Consider the following 21232-nt stretch of genomic DNA (forward strand, 5'->3'; position numbering starts at 1 on the left):
AGCCTGGCTGATAAACACCTGCTGGAACGTACGATGTTTATGCAGGATGGCGCTCCACCCCATATTGCTAGACGCGTGAAAGATCTCTTGCGCGCGTCGTTTGGTGATGATCGTGTCCTCAGCCGCCACTTTCGTCATGCTTGGCCTCCTAGGTCCCCAGACCTCAGCCCGTGCCATTATTGGCTTTGGGGTTACCTGAAGTCGCAAGTGTATCGTGATCGACCGACATCTCTAGGGATGCTAAAAGACAATATGCGACGCCAATGCCTCACCATAACTCAGGACATGCTAAACAGTGCTGTTCACAACATTATTCCTCGACAACAGCTATTGTTGAGGAATGATGGTGGACGTATTGAGCATTTCCTGTAAAGAACATCATCTTTGCTTTGTCTTACTTTGTTATGCTAATTATTGCTATTTCGATCAGGTGAAGCACCATCTGTCGGACATTTCTGAACTTGTGTATTTTTTTGGTTCTAAGAAAACCCTATGTCATTCCAACCATGTGAGTGTCAATTTGTACCTCTCTATCTACATTATTCCGTTAATTTATTCAGTTTTCAAATTTATACGGACTTTTTGATCACTCGGTATTATCTATACTACGTATAAAAAAGACTGTATCGTGTAAAAATGACGCTAATTATTTCACTATTTCTCTAATAATTTAATATATGTGCGAATTAAAACTATTATCAGAGAACTACATTCACAGACAACGAAAATTATAATTTTTTTTGTTATCTGAGATAATTCTGTTTCAGTTCTACTTCCTGTGCTAACCGGTGAACTATTCGGACGTGAGACGTGTGAGGTCTGTAACGAGAAAGCTTGTAACTATATTGTTAATTATTATTTGAAAAATAGAGTCGCTGTTGTCTAGACGTGGACTTGTAGTTATTAAAATTGTAATCCAAACTAATTAATGATTTTAAGTGTTAATTTTCATCTCCGCAATTAGGAGCGCAGCCATTAGCGCTAGTAACTTACAGCGGAATTTACTAGTAGCTGGAATAAAAAATATGAAGTATTTTTCACTGAGAATAATTTTAAATGCCAAAGAATAGAGAGCAAAAGTCTTCAAGACTTTCATCTAATTATATTAACTTGATATAAAAGGAATCGAGACTGACAATAGAGAAATTGAATATCGTCTGTCTGCCGCCATCTTAGCAAATATATCTCCGCTGCAGTTTTGAATCGAGAATTTTAACAAACATAAATGTTGTTAGACATAAATGAATGGAAGTAAATGTGCACTGATGCTCCCTAACCTTAAAAGACAGGATTCATCTCAGATTGAATCTTTAAAAAATAGTGATCACAGCGCGTTACGTAATATCAGTTTCTCATTTGATGGTGTATGAAGCCTAATTATTTCGGACGATTTACATGAGATATTTTAATAGGAGACATACGTCAGTGTTGTGCGCCGGTAGTATTTTGTGACTAAATGTTCTCTTTGCTAGAGAAAAGTGCTTCCATCTTAAGTAACAGTTGTGTAAAATCTGATAAATGACATGCAATTTAGTGCCACTCACACGACTTTACAGACAACATTTCTACACAACATCAAGTGGAGATTTCTTTAGCAGAGTGACAAATATTAGCCGGGATAATCATTTTTGGGATCAAACGAATTGTTACGCTGACAATAGGTAACTGGATTTATATATTGTAAGTAGGCTGTTCAGGTTTTTATGTTGGTAACGCCACGTAGCGCTCTGTATGAAAATCACTGACTGTGCTGTGTGCAATCTGTGGCTGGTTGGCATTGTTGGAATTTTCTCTATTGTGGTGTTGGGCAGTTGGATGTGAACAGAGCATAGCGTTGCGCAGTTGGAGGTGAGCCGCCAGCAGTGGTGGATGTGGGGAGAGAGATGGCAGAATTTTGAGAGCGGACGATCTGGACGTGTGTCCCTCAGAGAGAGTAAATTTCTAATGTTTGATATCATGAACTATATATGATGACTTTTGAAAATTAAGGTAACTACGTTGTTTGTTCTCTATCAAAATCTTTCATTTGCTTCCTATGCCTATCAGTAGTTGGTGCCTTCGGTAGTTAGAATCTTTTATTTAGCTGGCAGTATTGGCGCTCGCTTTGTTGCAGTAGTTCGAGTAACGAAGATTTTTGTGAGGTAAGTGATTCATGAAAGGTATAGGTTACTGTTAGTCATTGCCATTCTTTTGTAGGGATTATTGAAAGTCAGACTGCGTTGCGCTAAAAATACTGTGTGTCAGTTTAGTGATGATCAGAGTAAGTAAAGAGAGAAATGACTGAGTACGTTCACTTTTGCTCAGCTATTTGAAAATCAAATAACAGAAGGGGTTTATCAGCACAGTCATTCATCAATTTTTCTAAGAGGAGGTTAATATATATATATATATATATATATATATTTGATCTACCTGAAATATCATTTATAAGTAATTGAAGTCACGAAATACTATAAACCAATTCCGCCGCATCCACATCAGTAAACCCGACACAAATCACACAGTGGCCTCTCCAAATACGGGAGGTCATTCTGCCAGTCCTTGTACAAGCTTATAAGACGACCCTGGTAAAGTGACTGTCGTCATACGCGAGGTTTCGTGCATGAAAGTGCGATAGTCAAGCAGTCTGAAGAACGTGAGAGATACTGGAGTTAGGTACCGGTAGCAGGAGTCGAACTCCGATCCTCCGCCACTAAAAGCGGCGGCTCGCTGTTCTTTGGCTCAGAGCGAAGCTGAACGCCCTGCGAAGCAAGGTCAGGGCGGTCCAGAGAAAGGGAGGCCGGCGCTTAGCGAGAAGAAAGCGTACGCGGCCCGCTCAGTCCGCAAAGGGACGCCGAAGGCGAAGGCTGCGACTGAAGACAGGCGCGCGGGTCGAAACGTCTGCTGCCATACTCTCCACCCCATCTCCCATCACAGTTATCCGGTGAGTTTACGGGTTCGCTCAGCCGGGCAGCTCTCTACGCAACATTGTCTTTCTTTTACTGTACGGCAGTGTCTGTATAGTTCGATGCAGTATTCCTTCCGTCTGACAAGTACGTGTATGTCCGATGAAATGGACTCCCTATTGGCACCCGTATTAAATTATGTAATGCCTTCGCAAACTGCGAGTACGGTTGTATGACGCCTATACGATTTACTAACATTATATGAAAATGCGAGGCAAGGTCAGGGCGGTCCAGAGAAAGGGAGGCCGGCGCTTAGCGAGAAGAAAGCGTACGCGGCCCGCTCAGTCCGCAAAGGGACGCCGAAGGCGAAGGCTGCGACTGAAGTCGGGCGCGCGGGTCGAAACGTCTGCTGCCATACTCTCCACCCCATCTCCCATCACAGTTATCCGGTGAGTTTACGGGTTCGCTCAGCCGGGCAGCTCTCTACGCAACATTGTCTTTCTTTTACTGTACGGCAGTGTCTGTATAGTTCGATGCAGTATTCCTTCCGTCTGACAAGTACGTGTATGTCCGATGAAATGGACTCCCTATTGGCACCCGTATTAAATTATGTAATGCCTTCGCAAACTGCGAGTACGGTTGTATGACGCCTATACGATTTACTAACATTATATGAAAATGCGAGGCAAGGTCAGGGCGGTCCAGAGAAAGGGAGGCCGGCGCTTAGCGAGAAGAAAGCGTACGCGGCCCGCTCAGTCCGCAAAGGGACGCCGAAGGCGAAGGCTGCGACTGAAGTCGGGCGCGCGGGTCGAAACGTCTGCTGCCATACTCTCCACCCCATCTCCCATCACAGTTATCCGGTGAGTTTACGGGTTCGCTCAGCCGGGCAGCTCTCTACGCAACATTGTCTTTCTTTTACTGTACGGCAGTGTCTGTATAGTTCGATGCAGTATTCCTTCCGTCTGACAAGTACGTGTATGTCCGATGAAATGGACTCCCTATTGGCACCCGTATTAAATTATGTAATGCCTTCGCAAACTGCGAGTACGGTTGTATGACGCCTATACGATTTACTAACATTATATGAAAATGCGAGGCAAGGTCAGGGCGGTCCAGAGAAAGGGAGGCCGGCGCTTAGCGAGAAGAAAGCGTACGCGGCCCGCTCAGTCCGCAAAGGGACGCCGAAGGCGAAGGCTGCGACTGAAGTCGGGCGCGCGGGTCGAAACGTCTGCTGCCATACTCTCCACCCCATCTCCCATCACAGTTATCCGGTGAGTTTACGGGTTCGCTCAGCCGGGCAGCTCTCTACGCAACATTGTCTTTCTTTTACTGTACGGCAGTGTCTGTATAGTTCGATGCAGTATTCCTTCCGTCTGACAAGTACGTGTATGTCCGATGAAATGGACTCCCTATTGGCACCCGTATTAAATTATGTAATGCCTTCGCAAACTGCGAGTACGGTTGTATGACGCCTATACGATTTACTAACATTATATGAAAATGCGAGGCAAGGTCAGGGCGGTCCAGAGAAAGGGAGGCCGGCGCTTAGCGAGAAGAAAGCGTACGCGGCCCGCTCAGTCCGCAAAGGGACGCCGAAGGCGAAGGCTGCGACTGAAGACAGGCGCGCGGGTCGAAACGTCTGCTGCCATACTCTCCACCCCATCTCCCATCACAGTTATCCGGTGAGTTTACGGGTTCGCTCAGCCGGGCAGCTCTCTACGCAACATTGTCTTTCTTTTACTGTACGGCAGTGTCTGTATAGTTCGATGCAGTATTCCTTCCGTCTGACAAGTACGTGTATGTCCGATGAAATGGACTCCCTATTGGCACCCGTATTAAATTATGTAATGCCTTCGCAAACTGCGAGTACGGTTGTATGACGCCTATACGATTTACTAACATTATATGAAAATTTGTGCCGCAGTGGGACTCATACCCGGATTTCCTGCTTTACGCGACCAGTCGCCTTAAAAGCCTCGGGCATCCGATCACGCCTCCAAGACCGACTCATACTTCCATATGTCGATGTGTCTACGTCCCATAGTGCTCGCATACAAGTCGTGTGATTCTCGCTCGGAGAGAGACATCGTTTTGCTCGTCATATTGCCTTGGTTTGAGACGTAGACAAAAGCAGGAAATCCGGGTTCGAGCCCCAGTCGGCACAAATTTCCATATAATACTAGTAACTCATATAGTAGTTGTACAATCGTATTCGCAATTTGCGAATGCATTTCACCCTTTTTTATTTATTTTTATTAAAAAACAGAGTATTGGTAATATCTAGGGAAACTGAGATTCATATTTAATGGTCCGCAGCTCGTGGTCGTGCGGTAGCGCTCTCGCTTCCCACGCCCGGGTTCCCGGGTTAGATTCCCGGAGGGGTCAGGGATTTTCTCTGCCTCGTGATGACTGGGTGTTGTGTGCTGTCCTTAGGTTAGTTAGGTTTAAGTAGTTCTAAGTTCTAGGGGACTGATGACCACAGATGTTAAGTCCCATAGTGCTCAGAGCCATTTGAACCATTTGAACATATTTAATGGAATTGCTGAGTAAACACTGAATATGGTACCATATCTTGGCGCAGATCTCTGCATTCGCCTATACTATTGTTAGCATGGAAATTGGAGGACCGGTAGAAGATCTCCGGTACATTTTGCACTACATGATTACCCTGGAATTCGCAGTTGAGTGCTTGCAGGGGTTTCGTAGAGCCGCCTTCAGACTGTTTCTGTACTAAGATGATTAAAATTCTTCTGGGCATTGTACGCGTCATTGGATAAAATCATGTCTACTACTTCTCTAGTCGCACATCCCCTTTTCTCAACACATGCTAATCGCACAGAGATGAATGAGGCATCGTTAGAAAGGTTTTTTTAACCGGCGTCTGACACTGCATACGGATTTTGTGCTAGAAATTTCTGTTTGTGAAAAATTTTAACAAAAAAGAGACTTGTAACTATTATAGGCCAAATAGTATCGTCGATGCCGAGTTTCGTATCTATATTTTACGAAGCTAGCTTATTAATCACGAATAGAAGACTCCCTTTTCGTATTATCCTATTAGAAATACAATTTTATTTGTTTCAAAGTGCTTATTAACTGGCTAATGTTGTACAGCATTGTCACACAATAGCCGTGACCACTATGATGGTCCATTATATTTGCCCGTCGTACAAGTTAATTTTTGTGAACGAACACACTTTCCGAAACGACATACATCCTGTAGAATTCTTACGTTCATTAGATCCGTCAGGATTCCCGCCACATGAACGTATACTAAAGAAAAACACTATTGTCATGTTGATAAGTATCTAAAAGAGGGCTTAGTCAACAGTGGATTTACGGTTAATGCTTAGCTGCTTGACGCCGGGAAAGATGCTGGAATACCACGGATTAACTTAACACCATCTGATCAAAGGATGCCTCTTCAGCTGAAGAGAAGTCGCATTTGCAATCACTACAAACAAGTCGCAGGGAGACATGGACGGCAGGATTGTGTTTACCAAATCCCTTCTTTACTGGCGGACAACTGCATGTAGTCTTTTCAAGTGTAGCCGAATGGCCGCGCGGGATTAGCCGAGCGGACCCTCTGTAATAAAAAAACTGAGTTAATAGGTCAACGACGAAATGAAACGGGTGTCTTGCGACGTCCGCCACGAGCAGATGCAACGAACTAAGACGAACAAAATGAGATTAAAAAAAAAAGCGGTCTAAGAATATGAAACTTCCTGGCAGATTAAAATTGTGTGCCCGACCGAGACTCGAACTCGGGACCTTTGCCTTTCGCGGGCAAGTGCTCTCTGCAAGGTTCGCAGGAGAGTTTCCGTAAAGTTTGGAAGGTAGGAGACGAGATACTGGCAGAAGTAGGGCTGTGAGACCGGGCGTGAGTCGTGCTTCGGTAGCTCAGATGGTAGAGCACTTGCACGCGAAAGGCAAAGGTCCCGACTTCGAGTCTCGGTCGGGCACACAGTTTTAATCTGCCAGGAAGTTTCATATCAGCGGGCACACTCCGTTGCAGAGTGAAAATCTCATTCCGGTCTAAGGACAGTTTAGGCTAAGTAGTGTGTAAGCTTAGGGACTGATGACCTTAGCAGTTCAGTCCCGTGAGATTTCACACAATTTGAACTTTTTTTTTTGTAGCCGAATAAACTAAAAGTTTTGCATCCCTTAAAGAAAATGAAAAACACGCAGATTACATTCTTACTCCAAATATCGTTTACACTGAGATACTGTAATGACCTGTAAATATTTTTTTCATTTTTTTTTTCAAAATTCTGTGCGTGAAAATGTATATATAAGGATGTATCATAAATTCGTAATTATTATTTCACGTCGTTTAGTTCATTTTCCAAGACTTTTCTCTTCATTCCCACAACTACCCTTATTTCAGTGACTACACTTATTCCAGATAATATCATTATTTAAAATTTTATAATTTTAAATAATGATATGTGGAAGTTTCACAATGATCCGCTGGTACTTTAAAACGTAAACTATCAGACCGTCGTTTCGGTAGCATTAAGAGCCGTGAGGGAAGCGGTTGTAATAAGGCCGAAGCATCCGTTCAACAATTTTAAAGTATTTCATACAGTGGTGCCGTACAATACCCACAACAATTTTAATCATCTTGATACAGGCCGCGAAAGCTGACATAGTTATATTTGTCTGCTGTTCCACTTTCGAAGAGCACGTGGTAAAAATGAGTATTTAAATGTTAACGCGCGATCACTTATGTCTCTTAGTGTATTATGATGGCCGCTTCCCCATACATAAGTGAGGGTGTACAAAATTTTTTGCCATTCGGAAAGAAAAGCTGGTCACCGAAATTTCATGAAAACTCGCCGCGACACAAAACGCCTTTGGAACATCCTGGCAGGTTAAGGCAGTGTGACCGGTCCCAGACTCAAACTTTCACCCTTTGCCGGCAAGCGATCGACTGACTGGGCTACCCAAGCACGTGTGACGACCCGTCCTCGCAGGTGTACTTCAGCCACTGCCTCGTCTGCTACCGACCAAACTTCACCCAAGCTACCCTCCTGGAACAAAAGGATACTGCGGAAACACGCTCCAGCTATAGCCTGGGGGACTGTTTCGTTTGCACTTCTGAAAAGTTTGGAAGATAGGAGATGAGGTACTCGCGGAAGGAAAGATGTGAGGGGCGGTTGTGAGTCGTGCTCGGGTAGAGTGCTTGCCTGCGGAGGGCCAAGCTCCAAAGTTCGAGTCCTGGTCGGGGAGCTTCAGACCGGAGCAGACTCGATTGCAGAGTGAAAATTCATTTTGGAAAAACGCCTTTGTTTTATTGACTGCCCCCCAAGCTCGCTTATCACATCCCTGGCACACAGTCTTCTACTTGGCAACAAAATAAAACGATCTGCCGTACTTTCAACTTTTTCGGTGTCTTCTGTCAGTCTTATCTCGTAAGGATCCCATACCGTACAGCAATACTCCAGAAGAAGATGACCAGGAATAGTGTAGGCAGTCTCTTTAGTACATTTCTTGCACCATTTAAGGGGGGGGGGGGGGTAGGGCGTCAAACGGGCTGACTTGGAGCAGGAGAGGCACCACAGGACACTTCAAATTGCACTGTCTATACTTTTACAAGTAAATTCATAAGACTTTGTCAGCATGACCAGGAAGGATTCAGGATTCACACTCGTAGCAGCGGAAGTTCAAAAACATAACAAAATAATTTTTTTGCATGTGAAATTTCATCATTTTTCACTTACTATAGGCTGCATTTGTTGCTATAGGTACACTTTTCTTCATAAGTAAGAGAGACTGTTCGATGAATTTTACACAGCATGCAATCCATACTTACAGGTGTCTGAAATTCTAGAATCTATTTAATTTATGAAAAAATGAATGAGCTGTTACGTTTTAGACTTTATGTTTAGAAAAAAATCAAATTTTGTAGTTAATTAACTCAATTTTTACCACAGTTTTTAATAGATTTGGAAAATTCTATAGTTTCATACACCTGTAAGTGTGGTTTGTATGCTGTGCAAAATTCATCAAAGGATCTCTCTTACTTGTGAAGCAAAATGTACCTATAGCAACAAATGCAGACAACAGTAAGTGAAAAAATGATGAAATTTCATATCTAAAAAAAATTATTTTGTTATGTTTTTGCACTTCCACTGCCATGAGTGTGAATCCTGAATCCTTCCTGGTCATGCTGACGAAGTTTTATGAATTCATTTGTAAACGTATAGACAGTAGAAAATAAAATGTCCTGTGGTGACTCTCCTGCTCCAAGTTGGCCCGTTTGACGTCCTACCCCCCGTTAACAAGAAAACCTCCGCATGGTACCCCCCTAAGATTTAATGGTAAGATGGCCCAGTGGATACCCCGTTAAAAACTGAACACAGATCAGGCATGAAAACAGGATGAAGGTGTACTGGACTTTGAAAAAAAAAAAAAAGCAAAACAGAGTGAACAGTCCAACGACAAGATGTGCAGCGTGGAGCGAAGTTGATTGGCCATGCCGTCATGGTTGTGTGGTCGAGGTATAGCCGGCACAATAGCTCAGCATGTTCGGTCAGAGGGCTAGCTGCCCTCTGGAATAAAAAAAACTGAGGGGCTGGATCAACGATGCATTTGAACGGATGTCATGAGACGTCTGTCCCGAACAAATGCAAAGAACCATAGCGAACACAATGAGATTTTTGTTCTAAAAATGAAGAATTGGACTCTGAAGGTTCAAAAATGGCTCTAAGCACTATGGGACTTAACTTCTGAGGTCATCAGTCCCCTAGAACTTAGAACTACTTAAACCTAACTAACCTAAAGACATCACACACCTCCATGCCCGAGGCAGGATTCGAACCTGCGACCGTAGCGGTCGTGCGGTTCCAGACTGAAGCGCCTAGAACCGTTCGGCCACAATGGCCGGCGACTCCGAAGGGAGACATCCCTGTTCGAATGAACTGTCCGTCTGGTCGTTGACGTGTCTAGTCGCTGTAGTCACATTTGTATCTGTGTCGTGGTGCAACGTCCGTTCGCAGCAGCGAAGGCACCTCCAGACTTACGCGCTTCCTGTTTGTTGGTTGGTTGGTTGTTTTTGGGAAAGGAGACCAGACAGCGACGTCATCGGTCTTATCGGATTAAGGAAGGACGGGGAAGGAAGTCGGCCGTGCCCTTTGAAAGGAACCATCCCGGCATTTGCCTGGAGCGATTTAGGGAAATCACGGAAAACCTAAATCAGGATGGCCGGACGCGGGATTGAACCGTCGTCCTCCCGAATGCGAGTCCAGTCAGTGTTCCTGTTTGTTCTACACAAGTGCATCACGTTATGAATCTTGCACTCAGTATTGGAAGTCTTGACTCCTGAATTCCTTTATTGCGACGTAGTTCATACCCGTTTATTTGTTGTTTCCATTTCTGTGTGAGGTCTATGGCATCTCGCCTACTCTCACTGTTCGTCACATTTACTTGAGAGGCTGATACATTCTTACCACATGGCTCACATTCTACAACCAGTCCATAGTATGAAAACTGCTAAGACTACGGAACGACAAGAGGCACGTCAAATGATCGGATGCATATTTCATAATTTTGCGGGAAAAAAGCAAAGAGGTGGGGTGCGAAGGAGGTTTGAACATGGATCTGCGGCTTCGTAGCCCAACACCTTGACCACTGAACTACGACGCCGTCGTTGTAGGAGATTGCTCTATATGGCAGCCGGCCGCTGTGACCGAGCGGTTCTAGCAGCTTCAGGCCGGAACCGCGTAGCTGCTACGGTCGCAGGTTTGAATCCTGCCTCGGGAATGGATGTGTGTGATGACCTTAGGTTAGTTAGGTTTAAGTAGTTCTAAGTTCTAGAGGACTGATGACCTCAGATGTTAAGTCCCATAGTGCTTAGAGCCATTTGAACCATCAATATGGCACATCTTAAGCTTGGACCGTTCTCTGCTTCTATTTATTTATTTATTTTTTGCTGTCAGTACACCTTCTTCCTGCTTTTATGCTCGATCTCTATTCAGATTAAGACGGGTTATCGACTGGGCTACCTTATCACAGAATCTGAGGGGTCTGCGTTGGTGCTCTTTTGAGTGTTCTGGTCCTAAAGCGCAGCCTTTAGTTAGCGTTACTCATTTCAGTTTCTATACGATATAGTTCCAATTTAAGACTTCACAATTGTAATTTAGTTGAATCGAAAACCTTTAGATTTGTTTGATTAATTGTGTAGGCGAAATTTAACAAAAGTTTTTATGTAGCATCTCACACTTTTAATTATTGAGGTACAACTGCCACTTTCTACCCCATACACGTATCTTGTCTATAAATTTTTGTCATTCGTTTCACTCTTCTGACGACTTTACTACACTATGTGATCAAAAGTATCCGGACACCCTCAAAAACATACTTTTTTCATATTAGGTGCATTGCGCTGCCATCTACTACCAGGTACTCCATATCAGCGACCTCAGTAGTCATTAGACATCGTGAGAGAGCAGAATGGGACGCTACATGGAAATCGCGGACTTCGAACGAGGTCAGGTGATTGCGTGTCACTTGTGTCATACGTCTGTACGCTAGATTTTCACACTCCTAAACATCCCTAGCTCCACTGTTTCCGATATCATAGTGAAGTCGAAACGTGAAGGGACACATACAGCACTAATAGCCGGACATCTATCCACACCATCACACAGGAATTCCAAACTACTTCAGGATCCATTGCAAGTACTATGACACGTGACAAAACTTGGATTCCATGGTCGAGTGGCTGCTTATAAGCCACACATAACGCCAAACGACGCCTCGTTTGGTGTAAGGAGCGTAAACATTGGACGATTAAACAGTGGAAAAACGTTGTGTGGAGTGACGAATCACGGTACACAATGTGGAGATCCGATGGCAGAGAGTGAGTATGGCGAATGCCTGGTAAACGTCATGTGCCAGCGTGTGTAGTGCCAACAGTGAAACTCGGAGGCGATGGTGTTATGGTGTGGTCGTGTTTTTCATGGAGGGGGCTTGCACCCCTTGTTATTTTGCGTGGCACTATCGCAGCACAGGCCTACATTGATGTTTTAAGCATCGTCTTGGTTCCCACTGTTGAACAGCAATTCGGGGGTGCCGAATGCATCTTTCAACACGATGGAGCACCTGTTCATAAAGCAGGGCCTGTGGCGGAGTGGTTACAGGACAACATCCCTGTAATGGACTGGCCTGCACTGAGTCCTGGCGTGAATTCTATAGAACACCTTTGGGATATTTTGGAACGCCGACTTCGTGCCAGGCCTCATTGACCGACATCGATACCTCTTCTCAGTGCAGCACTCCGTGAAAAATGGGCTCCCATTCCCCAAGAAACCTTCCAGTACCTGACTGAACGTATGCCTGCGAGAGTGGAAGCTGTCCTCAAGGCTGAGGGTGGGCCAACACCATACTGAAATCCAGCATTAGCGATGGAGGGCGCCACGAACTTGTAAGTCATCTTCAGCCAGGTTCCCGGATGCTTTTGATCACATAATGTAGACGATAAACGACAGCGACATCTGCAAACTTTTTATAGGTCGTTATTCACTCGTCTCTGAATTCTATTCTGACACCTCCATAGATGTATTATGTAGGAATCCATCAGAGCTGAAGAAAAATTGTGTGATTAGCCCTGTGCATTCAGATGTCAGCTGGAAAGTTTCCTCGTGGGACACACTTTCTATTCTGTACAGGAGCCACGGGTCGTAACACATCTGAAATGTAACGTCCACTGTTCAAAGTGCCGTCAATGCGAACTAGAGGTGACCGAGACGTGTAACCAATGGCACCCCATACCATCACGCCGGGTATTCGCCAGTATGGCGATGACGAATACACGCTTCCATTGTGCGTTCACCGCGATGTCGCCAAACACGGATGCGACCATCATGATGCTGTAAACAGAACCTGGATTCATCCGAAAAAAAAATGACGCTTCGCCATTCGTGCACCCAGGTTCGTCGTCGAATACTCTATCGCTGGCGCTCCTGTGATGCAGTGTCGAGGGTAACCGCAGCCACGGTCTCCGAGGTGATAGTCCATGCTGCTGCAAACGTCGTCGAACTGTTCGTGCAGATGGCTGTTGTCTTGCAAACGTCCCCATCTGTTGACTCAGGGATCGAGACGTGGCTGCACGATCCGTTACAGCCATGCGGGTAACATGCCTGTCATCTCGACTGCTAGTGATACGAGGGCGTTGGGATCCAGCACGGCGTTCCGTATTACCCTCCTGAACCCACCGGTTCCATATTCTACTAACAGTCATGGGATCTTGACCAACGCGAGGAGCAATGTCGCGATACGATAAACCGCAATCGCGATAGGCTACAATCCGACTTTTATCAAAGTCTGAAACGTGATGGTACGCATTTCTCCTCGTTACACGAGGCATCACAACAACGTTGCACCAGGCAACGCCGGTCAACTGCTGTTTGTGTATGAGTAATCGGTTGGAAATTTTCCTCATGTCAGCACGTTGTAGGTGTCGCCACCGGCGCAAACGTTGTGTGAATGCTATCAAAAGCTAATCATTTGCATATCACAGCATCTTCTTCCTGTCGGTTAAATTTCGCGTCTGTAGCACGTCATCTTTGTGGTGTAGCAATTTTAATGGCCAGTAGTGTAGTATGAGGTGAAAAGAAATGCAACCTGGTTCCGTGAAACTACCGCCAATAGTCAAAAGTGAACTGCAATAATCTAATTAATGGAGAGTGCACTCGACGCGGGTACAAGTTGAGTTTCCGAAACGAAAACACTTTCTGAAGTGGCGAATATATTTGCCATCGTCACCTTGAATTGCTATTTACCTACTACCACTACTGCGGCCTGCCGTGCTCCTGTAACTGTAAATGTTTGTCGAGTTAAACTACTGGCCCTATCGGCAGTCCCTGATCTCTGTCCGTCCAAGAAGCCGGGACAAACATTCCAAATGCAAAACACATTTTTGGACACGTGGAAATTTGTATACTGCGGTGTATCATAAACTCTTGAATAGCCTGTTATTTAACGTCGATCGGCTCATTTTCTCTTGTCCCAACGACTACACTTACTCCACATACTGTCATTATCGAAAACTATAAAAATGCGAAAGTTTGGCACGGGTTCCCTGGTCCTGGTAAGTGGTCAAAGGTACTTCACTCCCGTCTGCTGCACAATCGATATGACTGGTGGACAGCGAAACATCGTTTCTCCGTTTAGTATTGTATTTATGAACATGGTCGAACGCTGGCAGCAATCTTCTAAACTTAGTGTGTTGTGAGATTTCCACGTATAGCATTAGCAGATCCAAATCTGTGCTTTCGAATCCAGATTTCTGTGAATTAGTTTGCGACAGTATACCGGTTATCCTACATGGTATTAAGTGTGTGTGTGTGTGTGCGTACATTTTTTTAGTCCCTAAACGCAAAAGGTGAAACTCACGGAAGAGGCTCTCGACGGAATAATATCCGTTCTTGCAGTGTGCTGTGGGTGTGGAGTGAAGGTTTTGCACCGCACAATTCCGCCTCCTCCGCACACAGGCTGGCCGGTTGTCCGGTTGTACAGTCAGAGCCCCGCTAAGCCACTTAAAACACCTTTCCTCTTCTCCCACGCTCACACATACACAAACATGATTGTTCCTATGTCCCAAGGTCGAGCTTCTCGAATCACGCAACGCAGTTCCAACTCGCTTCGTTTACGCGATACACAGGCCGACTCTACGCCGGGAAATCGGAGATTATCAACGATTAACAACTGCCAGAAAAGTGAAATATGCTCTAACTACGGATGTAGATTCTTTGGAAGTTCGGAACAAGGTTGGCAGAACACAAGTTGGCAGGACTGTTTTTCATAGATTCGCGATTGTTTTTTAATTCGTTCTCCTGTTGCGTAACATTCAACTGTTGCGTTCAATTGGGCTCGATTCACACGGTGGGCAACGTCACGTCAACGTCCGTGACGTCACACACTGTCAAAAATCCACTCGCATTCACACTGGACGGAAAGTCAAGCGACGGCAAAACTTCAACCACGTTTTGGCGCGTTATTGGAAACTCGCAGAAAGTATTCACGAGAGAGGATGGCGGACACTATATTTAGTCTTGATGAACTTGCTACTATTGCAGTTGCTTTAGATGATGAAGAAAGAGAGCGGAAATTGGCAAGGCAATCAAAACGAACGTGGGTGAAGAAAATGATTTTGAAGAGAATGTGTGAAGGCGAATATCACACATTGTATAGAGAGCTGGAAGAAGAGGAGACGTAATTTTATAAATATTTACGAATTTGGTAAGCAGCAGCATCAAGAAAGCAGACACAAACATGCGCCGTGCAATTTCTCCTCGAGAAAAAGTAATGGTTTGTTTGAGGTGAGTCTGATGCTTCAGTTTTACCAATTCCTTTGAGGGTTCCTGTTCTGTACCTTTACGTACTTTATAAAACAGAATATTTATTGTAATACTGCACACTATCAATAAATTGATCTATAGGCTAAACATTCACAATTTATGGCCCCTTGTTGTGTAAATCTAAATCTGCTACAGTTCGTCCTGCATAAACTTTGGCACTGCAAAGAACCAACTGCACACTGTGTACGAATGTGGAACATCGAACTTTTTACTGGAGTTGTACTTAAATACGCTGTGTCCCTACGAAATGTTGAGTGAGACTCAGTACCAGAAAGTATGTAAATACACTCCTGGAAATTGAAATAAGAACACCGTGAATTCATTGTCCCAGGAAGGGGAAACTTTATTGACACATTCCTGGGGTCAGATACATCACATGATCACACTGACAGAACCACAGGCACATAGACACAGGCAACAGAGCATGCACAATGTCGGCACTAGTACAGTGTATATCCACCTTTCGCAGCAATGCAGGCTGCTATTCTCCCATGGAGACGATCGTAGAGATGCTGGATGTAGTCCTGTGGAATGGCTTGCCATGCCATTTGCACCTGGCGCCTCAGTTGGACCAGCGTTCGTGCTGGACGTGCAGACCGCGTGAGACGACGCTTCATCCAGTCCCAAACATGCTCAATGGGGGACAGATCCGGAGATCTTGCTGGCCAGGGTAGTTGACTTACACCTTCTAGAGCACGTTGGGTGGCACGGGATACATGCGGACGTGCATTGTCCTGTTGGAACAGCAAGTTCCCTTGCCGGTCTAGGAATGGTAGAACGATGGGTTCGATGACGGTTTGGATGTACCGTGCACTATTCAGTGTCCCCTCGACGATCACCAGTGGTGTACGGCCAGTGTAGGAGATCGCTCCCCACACCATGATGCCGGGTGTTGGCCCTGTGTGCCTCGGTCGTATGCAGTCCTGATTGTGGCGCTCACCTGCACGGCGCCAAACACGCATACGACCATCATTGGCACCAAGGCAGAAGCGACTCTCATCGCTGAAGACGACACGTCTCCATTCGTCCCTCCATTCACGCCTGTCGCGACACCACTGGAGGCGGGCTGCAAGATGTTGGGGCGTGAGCGGAAGACGGCCTAACGGTGTGCGGGATCGTAGCCCAGCTTCATGGAGACGGTTGCGAATGGTCCTCGCCGATACCCCAGGAGCAACAGTGTCCCTAATTTGCTGGGGCGGTGCGGTCCCCTACGGCACTGCGTAGGATCCTACGGTCTTGGCGTGCATCCCTGCGTCGCTGGGGTCCGGTCCCAGGTCGACGGGCACGTGCACCTTCCGCCGACCACTGGCGACAACATCGATGTACTGTGGAGACCTCACGCCCCACGTGTTGAGCAATTCGGCGGTACGTCCACCCGGCCTCCCGCATGCCCACTATACGCCCTCGCTCAAAGTCCGTCAACTGCACATACGGTTCACGTCCACGCTGTCGCGGCATGCTACCAGTGTTAAAGACTGCAATGGAGCTCCGTATGCCACGGCAAACTGGCTGACACTGACGGCGGCGGTGCACAAATGCTGCGCAGCTAGCGCCATTCGACGGCCAACACCGCGGTTCCTGGTGTGTCCGCTGTGCCGTGCGTGTGATCATTGCTCGTACAGCCCTCTCGCAGTGTCCGGAGCAAGTATGGTGGGTCTGACACACCGGTTTCAATGTGTTCTTTTTTCCATTTCCAGGAGTGTAAATACTATACATAAGTAAACTACTAGCCAAAATTACTATGTGGCGTAGAATACTCATATTTGCTTCGGAATGATAAATATTACATATAAACATGGTCGAAATAAACTTTCACGACTCGCGAATAATTGTGAAATTGGAAAGCAGAAGGCTCTAACCTCTGCTAAGCGTTTTCACCTCCTAATCGTGAGTAAATACATACATAAACAGATGCAGGTGCGATGTTATACATCTAAACACATTACGTACAAAATAAATATAATCTGCAGTAGGCCTACAATATTCATACAGTTATTTACCTGGGCGACCGATAAACAATCCAATTTTCTTCCATATTTCATCTTTAAACAAAGTGTCGTTGTATTTTTTGCAGCTCATGTCATACAACTCCACATTTTGGCGAACAAGTTCGATTAACTTCATTTTCGATGTGGAGAACATTACTATCAGAATCAAACTCGTGCCATGCGAGCAGCCGCAGAACAGACAGAAAAGTAACAGACAATCGTGAGCAGTTCGCCAACTACGTGACCCCCACCGTCAACGTCGAACTATTCTTTCAAAGCATACCGGCCGGCAGGCAAACTTACGTTGACGTGACGTTGCCCACCGTGTGAATCGAGCCTTGAGGGCGTGCAGTAATTGTTCTAATCTTGTCTTCATGATACTTATGTGAGCGATACATAGCGGATTGCATTATATTCCTAGAGTAATCATTTAAAGCCGGTTTTTGAAACCTTGTTAATAGACTTTATCCGGATAGTTTACGTCTATCATCAGTATCTCCGTGACATTCTACCACGGATCAAGCAAACTTCTGATCATAAACAGCCGACCAGTTGCAACGGATAAAGAATTCTTTACCTAGGTTTCGACAAATATAAATTTGCCTTCTTCAGAAGGTGGCAATTTTACATTAGTAAGGACTAATGTACCATCGTCGTTTTTACAAATGTCGGTTGTGAGCTCTGCAAGATCCATGTACTAATTTATATTTACGTGACAAACCCTAATTCTAGGGCTATATTTCATTTTTGACAAATGGATCTATGCCGACATTTGTAAAAACGGCGATGGTACATTAGTCCTTACCAATGTAAAATTGCCACCTTCTGAAGAGGACAAATTCATATTTGTCGAAACCTAGGTAAAGAATTCTTTATCCGTTGCAACTCGTCGGCTGTTTATAATTTTATTACGTGGAACCGTTGCTGTTGTGCAGCTATGTTTAAAATATTAAACTTCTGATCATTCGTGCTGTCCTTTTCTATATACGTTCAGTATCACCTGTTAGGCTTATCTGGTGCGGATTTCACACACTTGAGGAATATTCTAGAACCGGTCGCACGAGTAATTTGTAAGCAATCGCCTTTGAAGATTCACTGCACTTATCCTGTACTCTGCCAATAAATCGAACCACCTGCTTCACGCACTACTGAGCCTATGTGACCATTCCATTTCACAAAGTGTCACAACCAGGCATTTGTATCAGTTGCTCGATTCCAACAGTCTCGTTGATGTTATAGTCAATGGATGCTACGTTTTCTTCAATCTGTGGAGTGCAAAATTTTACACTTCTGAACATTTAAAGCAAGTTGCCAGTCTCTGCACCCCTCCGAAATCTGACAATATTTATACAGCTTCTTTCAGATAGTACTTCATTATAAGTAACTGCATCATCTGCAAAAAGCCTGATTTTACTATTATTATTGTCTGCAAGGTCATTAACATAAAACATGAAACAGGAAAGGTCCCTGGGGCACACCTGAAGTTAAAATGTTCAAATGTGTGTGAAATCTTATGGAACTTAACTGCTAAGGTCACCAGTCCCTAAGCTTACACACTACTTAGCCTGAATTATCCTAAGGACGAACACACACACTCATGCCCGAGGGAGGACTCGAACCTCCACCGGGACCAGCCGCACAGTCCATGAGTGCAGCGCCCCTGACCGCTCGGCTAATGCCGCGTGGCACCTGAAGATACTTGAACATCTGACGATGACTCTCCGTCCAAGATAACATTTTGCGTCGTCCCTACCAAAAAGTCGTCAATCGAGTCAAAAATTTCCTTTCATCCCCCATATGATCATACATTTTACAATAGGCGTAGGTGAGATACTGAGTCATATGCTTTTCGGAAATCGCGGAATACAGTGTCTACCTGATTGCCTTGATCCAAAGCTTTCAGTATGTCATCTGAGAAAAGTGCGAGTTGGGCTTCACGTGATCGATGTTTTCGAAATGCATGCGGGGTAGCATTGAGGTGGTCATTTTGTCGAAGATACCTCATTATGTTTGAGCTCAGAATATATTCTAAGATTCTGCAGTATTTAGATGTTGAATCTGTTTTTAAAGTGATCCGATATTAAGTGGATTTTAACGATAATGGCCATGTGTTTGTGACAAATATTCAGCGCTCCTGTATACTGAAACGGTATACTGCAAATTATAAAACAAGTGTGTTTCATTTTAATTATAGATCAGTCCTAAGAGAGCACTGTTATATGAAGGAATCAACCGTCGATTAATCATTAGGTGACATTTCATTATAGCAATAATAATAATAATAAATCATTCAAAAAATTAGGTGTTTTTGTAAATCTTCGGTATGCGTGCATGAAATCTTCTGAGAGGCCCGTATCGAATGCTAACGAAAGTCGATAGCCGATCATGCGCTGGTCGATATTGTGTGTGACGTCAAAATGAGGTTACGTTTGCAGTAATGGCAGAATGGGAGTCAGCAGAGCTCAGCGAACGTGAACTGGTCACTGCCTCTCACCTGAGTAACAAATCCATCAGGGACGTATCAACGTGTCCGAAGCTGCTCAGGTCTTGACTGCTGGCGGTGTGGAAACGCAAAGGAGCAAGCGCAGCTAATTCAAGAAGAGACAGGTCTCGTGTATTGGCGAACAAGGACCGTCGAGTAGCACGCACGAACACCATGAAAAATCGCGAGAAATCAGCGGAAATGATCACTTGTGAGTTAAACACTGCTACAAGCAGTCCAACTAGTACAGTGACTGTGCATATCCATTTAAAAAGAGTGGTCGAGCAGCCACTTATACAGCGTATATTTCTGTGATCACTGCTAAGAGACGATGGAGGTCCTGTAGAGGCCAACGCCGTTGGACAATATACGAGGTCTGTACAAAAAATTCCGGGAGTTTCTCCATAAAATTTTTTCTCTGCTTACTTATCGTGTCCTACGTCCGACCTTTGTATCTGCACAGTGAGTGTACTAATGTGTGCAAACTTAGCTTACCACACAAAGGGACAAAACAGTCAGTCATGGACTGTGCGGCTGGTCCCGGCGGAGGTTCGAGTCCTCCCTCGGGCATGGGTGTGTGTGTTTGTCCTTAGGATAATTTAGGTTAAGTAGTGTGTAAGCTTAGGGACTGATGACCTTAGCAGTTAAGTCCCATAAGATTTCACACACATTTTTTGAACAAAACATCTGAACTGTCTTCTCAAGCCCAGGGTGTCAAACAGACATTCTAAATAAATATGGATGTGGGATCCGCCAATTATGTAAAACACCGTTTTTCTCAGTACCCAAACATGTTTCGGCACCACTGTGCCATCATCAGTGGGTTTTCGTTTTTTTTTATTTATTCTGCAATGTGAATATTTTGTTAAATGATTATAAAATTATGTGCATTTTTACTTCAATCAACATATCGTTTCTTTTTGTAAATACCTTGACATTTGGTGTGCATGAACTTTCTGGATCACTTTTGTGTTAATTAGTACAGCTTGTCATCTGCAACCAAACGATGTTGATGAGAAAGTTTTTTGCTGGGAGTTAACCTATCATCTAGAATGTAATTTACTTTTTCGCGATGTTTTCGCGCGTATTTTCGTATTTACTTACGTTTTCGTGTGGCAAGCGCTTCCATTCTCCACATCATGTTGTGATGCATACGTAACTATAACAAGTATTTTACACCAATAACGTAGTAAAATACTTTTTCACTACACCAGAGCACAGTGTGATTGTGGTTTGTTATGTGTCCCCAGCCCAGTCAGTGTTCATTTGTTCACCAGAGAGTTCGGTGCCAAATTTGAATTTTGTTTGCATGTTACCTTTGTGTGTGTGTGTGTGTGTGTGTGTGTGTGTGTGTGTGTGTGTGTGTGTGTGTGTGCTTCCTTAACTGTGGGTGTTGTCTTGCATATGGTATTCCTTTTGTGTGTAAATGGTGCGTCTTTGCAGATTTTAGTGTATCTAAATAAATATGACACTGGCCCTGTAAGGCAGCTAATATCAGGTGCAGATTGTAACAAA

The 21232-nt window shown here is 44.6% G+C and overlaps 1 protein-coding gene across 1 annotated transcript in view; it reads left to right on the plus strand.

The window, feature by feature from the left end:
• The first annotated feature begins 4462 nt into the window (after positions 1 to 4462).
• The window catches only part of LOC124718862 (putative defense protein 3), a 153754-nt gene continuing 136984 nt past the window's right edge, over positions 4463 to 21232 (plus strand). The window contains exon 1 of the mRNA XM_047244495.1: positions 4463 to 4569. The gene's annotated coding sequence lies outside the window, so the exon portion shown is untranslated. The remainder of the gene's footprint in view (positions 4570 to 21232) is intronic.

Source organism: Schistocerca piceifrons, chromosome 10 (genome assembly GCF_021461385.2).
Source record: "Schistocerca piceifrons isolate TAMUIC-IGC-003096 chromosome 10, iqSchPice1.1, whole genome shotgun sequence".
NCBI classification, from domain to species: domain Eukaryota; kingdom Metazoa; phylum Arthropoda; class Insecta; order Orthoptera; family Acrididae; genus Schistocerca; species Schistocerca piceifrons.